Genomic DNA, 10,172 nt, shown 5'->3' with positions numbered 1-10,172 from the left:
ATGGTGAGCTAGAAATGGTGTGATCACCACTCAAAATATACTGCAGAGATATTATTCTGGTGCCACATGCCCTCTGGTATCTTCAGGCAGAATCTTATTTATCACACAGTAAAAGCATAATCATTTGAAGAAAAATGACCTGGAGTACTTACAAAAAAAATGTTAAATACTTAAACAGAAATATTGCCTGCTGGATCTGAAGATCATCTCATGGACATTGCTCTCTTACATGCCCTCACCTTTGGCTTGGGATACACATTGCACTTGCTGTAATCCATCACACAATCAGTGAAGCTAGGAACTCTCACAAGTAATGAATTAATGAGGCTAATTAGAGAACTATGGGTTATTTCTGCTACTGCTTGCATGGCATCACAACATAAGCCCACAGTATAGTCCAGGTGCTAGTTAACTGGTTGGGAAGACTCCAGACAGTATGCAACCCAGAAGATGAAAGTTCCTTCAAATGGCTGGTGTCCAGAGCACTGAACATTGCATTAACATGGAAGGAACTGGCCTAAGGATTTCATTTTTCCAGGTACGTGTCACTGTTTCCATACAGCAGGAATTGTTCAGCCCAGTGATGCGTTATAAGAACCTCCTGCACAGATGGAGTTGGCTTTTGGATGAAATGAGTGCTGGAACAGGGATTCAAATCCCAATTAAATAGTGCTTGTGTAAGAACACGGTCCAAAATAACTGGGAGAGCCAGTTTGCCTGTTCTCAAAAGCTGCCCTACTATTGTTAAGCGTATTAAGAGGATTAGAATCAGGATGTGCTGAACACATGTGAAACACCTGTGATAAATGCTCCTAAAATAACTCAGCAGTGCAGAGCCCTTACTAGGGCACAAATTACTTGATTAAAGCTGGAAAAGCCAAGGTTGTTTTTGTTTTTCTTTATCAAAGCCCTGATTTTTTTTCCAGCAAACAATGCTTTAATGTTGAGTTTTAGTGGGATTCTTAGTATTCAGATGCAGAATATAACATTTTAGTGATTGTCCTGCTTTTTTCTAACTGTTATTCCACTGTTACATTTGAAAAGCTTGATGAATGGATAAAATGAAAGAAAATGTGAAGTATTTCGCAGAAACAAAGAAAGCCCATTTCTGTGAGGATTCTTTGATTTCAGAAAAAGTTGTCATTCCTTATTATAAAAAAAAACAAAAACAAAAAAACAAGACAAAACATTCCCCCCCCCCCCCCCCCCCCAACGAAACAAAACTGAGCTTTTTATTAATCTCCATAGCTTCTTCAGGGCAAGAGATTGATAGCTTTGTGTCAGTAAGGTAATTTGTACTTGCCTCTGAAATGGGCAAGAAAAACTCCAATACTTTATTTTTTTTTTTTTAAAAGAATCAGAGGTAATGAAGAATATTACAAACAAGGGCACGTAGTTATGGTGGGTGGCTTTTCATTTCCCCAAAAGCTCAGTTCCTGGGAGATAAGTAATAATTAAGAGAAACTTGGACTTGGTGCACACAAATAAGGCTTTCAGCATCCTGCTGAAAGATCAAATTGAGTATTTTTAGATGAATGGTTTAGAAACATGAATAATCAACTAGCAAAATTTCTAATCTACTAATTGGATTTCCAGTGAGTTCTCTAAAGCTTTACCTCTTAACTAAGGACAGGGTGTTATCCTGTGAGCTTGAATGTCTGAGGGCAATAAAAGTTATCCACAGTCTTTCTACTTGTGATGCCTGCCTTTACACTGGAGGCATGTGGAAGATAGCCTGAGCACTACTGAGACAGGCAGGGCTGAGTTCAAAATCTTGGTTTTAACAGTTCTGCCTGAGCCTACAAAAACAAACTCCCCGTGGCTATTTTTTCCAACGGAGAAATCCATCTAGAATACTCTGCAGTCGCAGCATGAGCCCAGCAGCTGCAGAAGGAAATCGGGGAGCTTGCTACTTCCACCAGCTCCTTCCCTTGCAGAGTGCTTTTTCTCCGTAAGCACTAATAAACTCCCGGCAGCGTATGTAGACTTTTGGACAATAAGAGCATACTGCGGGGAATCTGTGCTCCGATATTTCCCCTGAATTCTGAGCAAAGTCTCCCAGCACACTGGTTTAACTACAGGATTGTATTTTCAGCATCTGTGCAGTTGGTCTCCAGTGAAATGCTGTGTTTGAGACACCCACTAATTTATTTCTGCTCCTGCCAAATGACTTACCCTGCATATTAATATTAACAATCATGTTTTTACAAATGGGTCCATTAATTCAAATTTCATTTCCTTTTCAATGGGTAATATATGTAAAGAACAATAACCAATGCAGCATAATTTTACCCATGGCTGTTATAAGTGGGTACACAATATCATATTTATTTCCTTCTAAAAGCGTTGCTTCTAAATGAGCAAAGGATATTACAACAATGTTAGCTTTCCTCCTTCCCTCAATGTATCGTGAAGATGTGGGAGGGTTGTTGAAGGAAAAGCCATTTAAACTCAAACTGGACCTGGATGTTATCTGGGGTCTTGAACCAGTCAGATGTTGCCAAGAGGAATATTTCTTTTCACTTTGTTCGAGTTTTCTGTAGATCCATAATAGCAAATTAGCATTAGCAAAACGTAACCAAGTCATGAGAGAAAAAAGGAAGAAATGTATTACAAAGCATGACTGGAAAATGTTGTGAATTTCAACAGAAAAACCCTAATTCTCAATCCAAATCTCCCGTGCCAAGAAAAAATGAACAAACATTCTTTTACAAATTAAATTAGGATTATTTTTCAGATTAGGAGCACAGAAGTGGGTCAACTGATAGTTGCAATCATACTTCAGTGTTAGATTGTACAGCAGGGAAGGCAATCAAGAAAGTTAAAACTGCCTTTGGGAAACTCAAGCCGTAACACTTAAGGAGACAGAATGGGATTGTACTAGCTCTTGAGTTTCTAATAGGCAAGACCCTGAATAATGATGAAAAACAGTTAGATTCTTCAGTAAATGCAAAATTCTAAGAGGATTGGTTGATCTTGTTTCCCTGTGAAACACAGGCAGTTTCTGAAGAATTCCTGGTGGTATGGCTAGAGTTTCAAAGCAAGGAAAACATTGATGCCCCCATAGAAAATCCCCTTCCCCAAAAGGACTTCAGTCCAACACCAATACTGTCAGTTTGCACAGTTAATACCTGTAAAACCAAACTCACAACTTATTGCAGCTGCTCCCATCAATTTGAAATATTAATTGTTTCTCAATTGGATTTGCTAAACACTGTCTATATTTTAAAACTTTCCCAAGATGGGCCAAAAAATGGGTTTCTAAAAAGAAGTTTTACCAGTTTCTATGGGACACATTTTTACTACTCCTACCCAGGCTATCCTAAGATCTTACCAAAATGGGATAAAGCTTCACAGACTGTGGGACAAAGGAATTTCCCAGAGGAGTAAGCATATTTAAACAACTGAGCTTGCCTCAGTGAGTGAAAATAACTGGTACCACAAAGAGATCTCTCTGGCATCTACTCCAGAAAGAAGCATCTCAAAGGTAAGAGGAGTGAGTTATTGATCACTTTCCAGTGCAGTCTATTTATTTTACTTTTCCATATTATTTAGTGGTTTATTAAATCGCTTATGAGGAAAAGATGCCAAGTAGCTCGTAGTTCAATAGTGACTTTGTTAGTCAGTACCAAAATGTGATCATCTTTGAAGTTATCTTTTTTTCTTTTTTTTTTCCTCTTTGGACTTGACCAGTTATGCCTATTTACTTTCATCTACAACTTAAATGGAGATAAATACTTGCTCTTGTTGTATGGTATGAAGTCCTGGGGATATGAGTTCTGCCTGAAGGCACATCCAGTGTCCCATATGAAATTTCATGGCAAACTTGTGTGTGTGATGGCATTAGGTGCCATCTCCCTCACTGGCACAGACAGACACAATAAAAATTTTGTTCAGAGAAATTTATGAGACTTTATGTCATAAACATCTCTACAAAATAACTTGGAGTACCTTTTGTGAACCTCTCAGGCTTAAGGGCTTTACTGTTAAACAGTAAAAGCTGTAGCTACAATGTGTTACAGAACAGAGCAGAAGACATCAGGGTCCCTGCAATAGGAAGGAATTTGTTAACTGAAATTCCTGCATTATTGTTACTAATGTCAAGAAATGACAAGAAAAAAAGAAATAGGCCAATCTCAAATATGTGCCCTGTAGAAATATTCTTTCATTCCCATAAATGAGTCTGTTTAAACCTTTGTGAGCTACTAATCAAGCCCCTGAGAAATTTTAGAAGCAGAAGGAGCACTGCTGTAGCACTCCCAACAACCTGTCTCCAGTCTCCAATACTTTAAATGAAAAGAAAAACAAATCATCCCTCTTCTTTTCTGCTTCCCATCCTCTGTTTTGCACCAACCAAATTATGCATCCAGGGAAAAACTCCCCATGCAGCTTTTCTTTCTCATTCTCCCTCCTTCACCTTCCCTTTCAGTATCTCTTCATAATAATTCTTTCTGGAAACACCCTCTGCATTTTGATGTAAGTTCCAGAACAAAAAAACAGTGAGTGAAAACTGACTTTAGCATAAAGTTGGCAGACTTTCTCCTTTACTGATAACAGGCATTTGGGCATGTTGTCAGCTGTTACTTTGATAACAGTCACACTATCTTACTGACAATTAATGTAGGCTTTCCTGTTAGACTGGTAATTAGGCCTTCAAAATGTCAGAATCTGGTCCAGGTTGAATATTCTGGGTAGTAATTGTGAATAAATAAATCAAAAATTAAAGCTAATAAGAACTGTCAGTATCTGGCTGAAATGCAATCTGTGTGCAAGAATGGTTGCACTCCTTGGTAGGGACCCTGGGGCCAGGCTGGTGCCCTCACCATTGCTGAAGAAGGCCTAACTCAAGCTCTACCTCAAGCTCATCCAGTGAAATCAGTGCGGTTGCTCACTGGCTGAATCAGTTATTTTTCACATAAGTAAACAAAATCTGGCACTGTGCAAGACAGAACAAGATCTCTGAAGCACAAAGTGCCACTGCGGTGGTTCATGTTTATTAGTAGTCTCGATGAACACTGCAATTAAAATGGCCAGAATGAAACTTGTCCTCCAGCTGTATAGTAGTTGACGGAAAAAGGCAAAAACAGGAGCAGGAAGGCTTTCAGTTCTGTCTAACTGCGGAAGAGGAGCTATAGCAAATTCCTGCTTTCTCACCCCAGGAAAATTTGATAAGGGACACCTACTCTTTGCCCTTTGTCTTAATATTATGCATATTTACAACAGATGCCACTGAATCAAAATACCTGTTTTCCTTATAGGCTTGCTTTTCCTGAGAGGATTTGGAGAGGAAAGTAACTGACGGCTGTTGAGGTGCACAGCCTGACTGCCTCGTGCATCTCTGAGTCACCTCTGCTTTTAAAAATACTGATTTGTCAGGAGACATACATTTAACCAAGTTCTGCCAGCTAAGCTGTAAAACACTGCTGCCCTTTTTGACCCAAGCAGTTAGACAGAGGATTTAGGTTCAAATTAAAATATAAGATTAGACAGACATTTCTCCTATGCAACCTGTGTATTTCTGATTAAGGTTCCCTATCCAAAACAAGAACAGAACTTGGGCATGAAGATCTCTGCAGAAAGTTCAGAGCCCTGTTTAGTTTAGTGCTCTCTCCTAAAATACTTCATCTTTTTGTTTTCTTCTAACAACTTCTTTTGCTTAGCTGTATTTTTTTTTGTTTTGTTTTTCACACAGAGACAGAAAAATATACATATTTCTCTTCAAAAGAAGGAGAAATCCTCAACCGTATCCCTTCATCCACATATGTCTTGCAAGTATCCCAGGGATGGATGTATCCCAGATGGTGTAGTACCACCTCTGTCTTGAGTAGAAGATACCAGAGTGTTTTTTTCTTGTTTTATTTTTATAATGTTCTATTAATAATGAAGGATGCATAATATTAATGTCAGGGTGATTTAATACAACTGTAGCAACATGTTCTTTTTCTGTCTTCTATGTTTTTTATTATTTTTGTAAGGAAATAAAAGGGAGATTTTATTTCTAAGCTGTGTTAAACCTTTTTTTTTTATTTCTTTTGTACACATAATGGAAATCATACAAAGCACTTACAAGCTTTCTCTCTAATTTAGATGGAAAAGACTGTTCTGGGTCTTTATATTCCAGATAAAATGTCTCTGTTTTCAGTAAACTTTACATATTTCACTTTTGAATGTAAAATATGTTTTAGCCACGGAAAAATCATCAGTTTGGCAGCAAACCTTTTCTAAAAGATGGAAGGATCTTTATTCTCAAGCAGCAGAAATATTGTTTCTATTTTGTGTTGGTTTTCTTCTGAACTGAACAATCTGGTTACTTAAAAAAATAAACCAAGATTATGTTTCAGTCTGCCATATTCTGCAGGCAAAAAAATATCAGAATTGCAAAGTGCTGTAATCACTGGAAATGGGAAACTGGAGTTGATAAGCTTGGTTTCCCATATAATGATTTCAGGTGAGTTGGTGACAGCTGAAATCAAATTCTGGGGATGAGCAGATGTGTCTTTAAATGGCTGAGTTCCTTCTCCGTCTTCAGTGTATGTAGATTTGGGGGGGTACGGGGAGGTGGAAGATATTTTAGGGGCTTGATGAATACAGCTTTTAAACCAAACTGTCTTTTTCATCTTTGCTAATATGTTTAGAAGGAGAGGGTTTTTGACTGAGAAAACAGTGTAAAATCCAGACCACATTTGGAAGGACAGCTTCTTCCCCCTGTTTCAAATGCCATCTCTGTTGCTTTTTATTAACAATTTTTTATTTTTTGGACTATGTGTGTGTTAGTGTGATAAGGAAGTCCTGGACTTGTGGTAGGCTAAAGGGCTGAGTGCTCCCACTAGAAAAAAAAAATATTGCTTGTGGGTTTGATTTTATTTATTTTTAGTTTGTTTTGATTTTTCCATAAGCTTCTCTGCAGCTAGCAGAGAACAGAAGAGAAATTCCAGCTGTGGCAGCGCTGAGATTGCATGATTTATGTTTGATAGCTCTTTGTTTTAGGTGAGGTGAATTAGTAATTCCTGAGGTCAGTGGAAGAGGTGGTCATGAGGGTGTGGGGTTAGAAAGCATGACTCTGGATGAGACAGAAATTTGGGGTGAGGAGGGGAAAATTACAGAAAGCTGAAAAGCAAAGAGAAACATTTCCCTCCTGAAAATAAGATGTACATTTTTTTATTTTATTTTTTTCCAGGTAGAATTACAAAGGAAATAAAAGAGGATAAAGGAGGGCTTGAAGATGGGAGCCGTGACCCAAGCACCATTAGCAACACAGTAGCTGCTCTGAACTAAATCTGCATTTCTCTTATCCTATTAACCGGGAAGACCAGGTTATATTTACTGCCTGCTCCAATTAAAGAGCAGCACAGAGAAGCAGCAGCTCCAGTAGAGACTGGGGATGAAGCCTTTGTCTTTGTCACAGACTCCCTGTGCACTTCCTGCCCTCCTCCCCACCTTCATCCACTGCCACCCCCTACCTGGGGAGCCTCATTTCAACACGGGCCCTGCATCCTGGGGCTTGGCATGGAATGGGCAATGTGTGTCGGGGCTCTGCTTGCGTTTAACCTTTCATCACAGGCTCTGTCACCAGAGCAGAAAAGGTGGGGAAAAAAAAAAAAAGCCTCTCCTTACTGAATTGCAAACCACAAAATGGGAGGCCAGGGAAAGGGGGTTATCTTTAAGAGTAGTTCTTTGCCACCTGTGATTTTGGATGTTCAAGAAGTAGAACTGGAGAGGGCATGACACACACAAACATCTCCAGTGAAGGAAAGGAACAGGATGCAAACACCACTACGAAGTCCTAGTTCTTTTTCTTCCCCGCCAGCCACAAAACAAGCTGTAATGAGAATTAAGATCCTTGAAAAAGATCACACCCTCCCAACCCCGATGGCCCTTTCTCATTATTTTCAAAATAGAAGAGAACATGCCAGACCATTCGATTGGATTCTCAATTGCTAAAAAGCTTCACTTTCTGCGACAACTGGGCTTATTCTCCCAGGACCTCTTGTGGGGCTGAGTGCTCCTCATTCCCTTTTCAGTGTGCCACTGGAGCTGGCAGCCACTTTCACAAACCACATTTCTCATATTCCATTACATCCATTATTTTGCACCTAGAGTTAATTAATTCCTATTAAAGATTACCCACTTAAAGGTGCAGTGTGTGTGGGTGTAACTGAGCTCAGTTCTTGTTCAGGCCTCTGAGGAGATTGCACAAACGCACAGAGAGATCAAGTGAGTATCTCACCCTGCAAGCCAGTGGGAGATTTATCAGACTAACAAGGTATCTGCAACACCTCTCAGCGCCCAACCTGCTGAGGACCTCAAGGGTTGTTCTGGTAAGGCAAATGGAGGCAGGATTAGGCTCAGTGCCAAAGATCTGTGGACTGACACTAGCACACACATTCTTCTTTTGCAGATCCTTTAAGAGCCAAGTTGGCCATCTCACCTATTTCCTCTCTAGTGCACCTAGATGATATCAGAAACTGCACATTTAAAATAAATTTTGGTAGAAATTCCAACTCACGTTTGCAGACATCGTTTATTACAAATGGTCTGTGAGCTGGTGGGTGCCCCTAACAGAAGGCGGCTGCTCTGTTGGACAAGCAAACCCGTCCTGATTACCCTAGCCTTGTTACGTGAGAATTTGTTATCATATTTCCTCTGAAACAAAGGAACATGGCACATAAGCCAGACAGAGACTGGCACACATTTCTCTCCCAGAGCTAGGGAGCCTTATTATCTTGGAAGGCAGCACTGCCATCTGGGGGATGGAAAAGCAATATTTCAGCCACAGTTCAGCTATGGTATTAGGGGGTGTGGTATGGGGGGTGGGACACATGACACACAGAAAAATAAATAGAAGCCTGTAGTAGCTCACAATGATTTTCTTGCAGTATACATGAATCAACAATACCCTCTTGGATTATTACTTTCAAATTGGGTAACATTATTTTTCACTTTAATACAAAGGTTCTACCATTCCAGAAGCATAAGTGGGGTCTTGCCTTTTTAATGTTTATATCATTTAGTAACTGGCTAGGTGGTGTGAATGCTCTGTAACAAATTTGCTGTAATTCCTTGAATTACAGTATTATTCCCTTTTTACTCACTAATACCAGTAAACAAGGGCAGAGGTGATTTGCTGAGCCCAGATAATAAACCGTTCTGGAGTCCAGTCTGCAGTCTTTGAAATTCGTAACAAATAATAATGCAGACATTATCATACCCATATCTTTTGATATCCTACTGAGTCTACTGTCATATTCTTTACACACAGCATTTATTCTGAAATGTGTGTCTTATTCCTGGGAAAACTGTGTCCTTTCATCCCTCCTATCTAGGTCTGTCAGGATTTCCTTCTGTTTCACTAACAGAGAAATTGCTGCACACACTTACATAGATAATTATTCCTCTGATTTATCCTAAAGTCCTTGTAGAATATAAAGCCATCAGTCTTAAAATAATAATAATAATAATAATAAAAAAATCCAAAACCCAGCAGCATGATTTATCAACAAATGTGATATTCTGGCATACAGTCATCTGCTTCTGATGTCCTAAATTGACTGCATGTTCTCTGCATAGGTGTGTTCATACTGACTCAGAGGGTGATGGCACAGGGAGCACAAGCTGACCTGAGACCACACTGAGGCCAGAAGGGTGATTCCAGATCCTGCTTTGCCCTGAGCTTTGTGCTTCCATCCTTTCATCATGTTGGCACAGCCGAGCTAGTGAGCTCACTCTGCTGAAAACTTTGTGTTATCTTCTTTTTTTTATCTCAAAAAAGGTTAGTCTGCAGCCAGGTCTATGGCCTGCTAACACTGGCACAAGGCAAAGCTGAGATTCTGCAGTCACGACTGCTATTTTGAGAGGTGGTACAAGCTATGTATCTGCTTACACTGAGCATGAAACCATGTCCTCCGTATGCAGTTTGCAAACCTAATAATTGAATCATATTTGAGGTAGCATGTGTAAGTCCAGCAGAAGATTACGCATGAAAATTCAGATAGTGCATGAGTTGTTTTTTATTAAAGAACAAACCCATTATTTTATGTATGTAAAGCATACAGCAAGGACCTTTCTTATAAATCGAAAACAACATAAAACATTTGAATAAGACTCTTCCGACTGAACGGACAGAGATTTTTATGTAGATTCTTATATAAATGGATTATATAAGCACACCCAAA

The 10,172-nt window shown here is 39.4% G+C and overlaps 1 long non-coding RNA gene across 1 annotated transcript; it reads left to right on the top strand.

Annotated features, from left to right (window-relative positions):
- Positions 1 to 403: 403 nt before the first annotated feature.
- Positions 404 to 7,915, top strand: LOC106045551 (uncharacterized). The gene is made up of 3 exons (XR_001212844.3): positions 404 to 538; positions 3,317 to 3,487; positions 7,178 to 7,915. It is a non-coding gene; the product is annotated as an uncharacterized lncRNA (long non-coding RNA).
- Positions 7,916 to 10,172: the final 2,257 nt, after the last annotated feature.

This window comes from Anser cygnoides, chromosome 1 (assembly GCF_040182565.1).
Source record: "Anser cygnoides isolate HZ-2024a breed goose chromosome 1, Taihu_goose_T2T_genome, whole genome shotgun sequence".
NCBI classification, from domain to species: Eukaryota; Metazoa; Chordata; class Aves; order Anseriformes; family Anatidae; genus Anser; species Anser cygnoides.
This window is presented reverse-complemented; position numbering and strand designations above follow the sequence as displayed.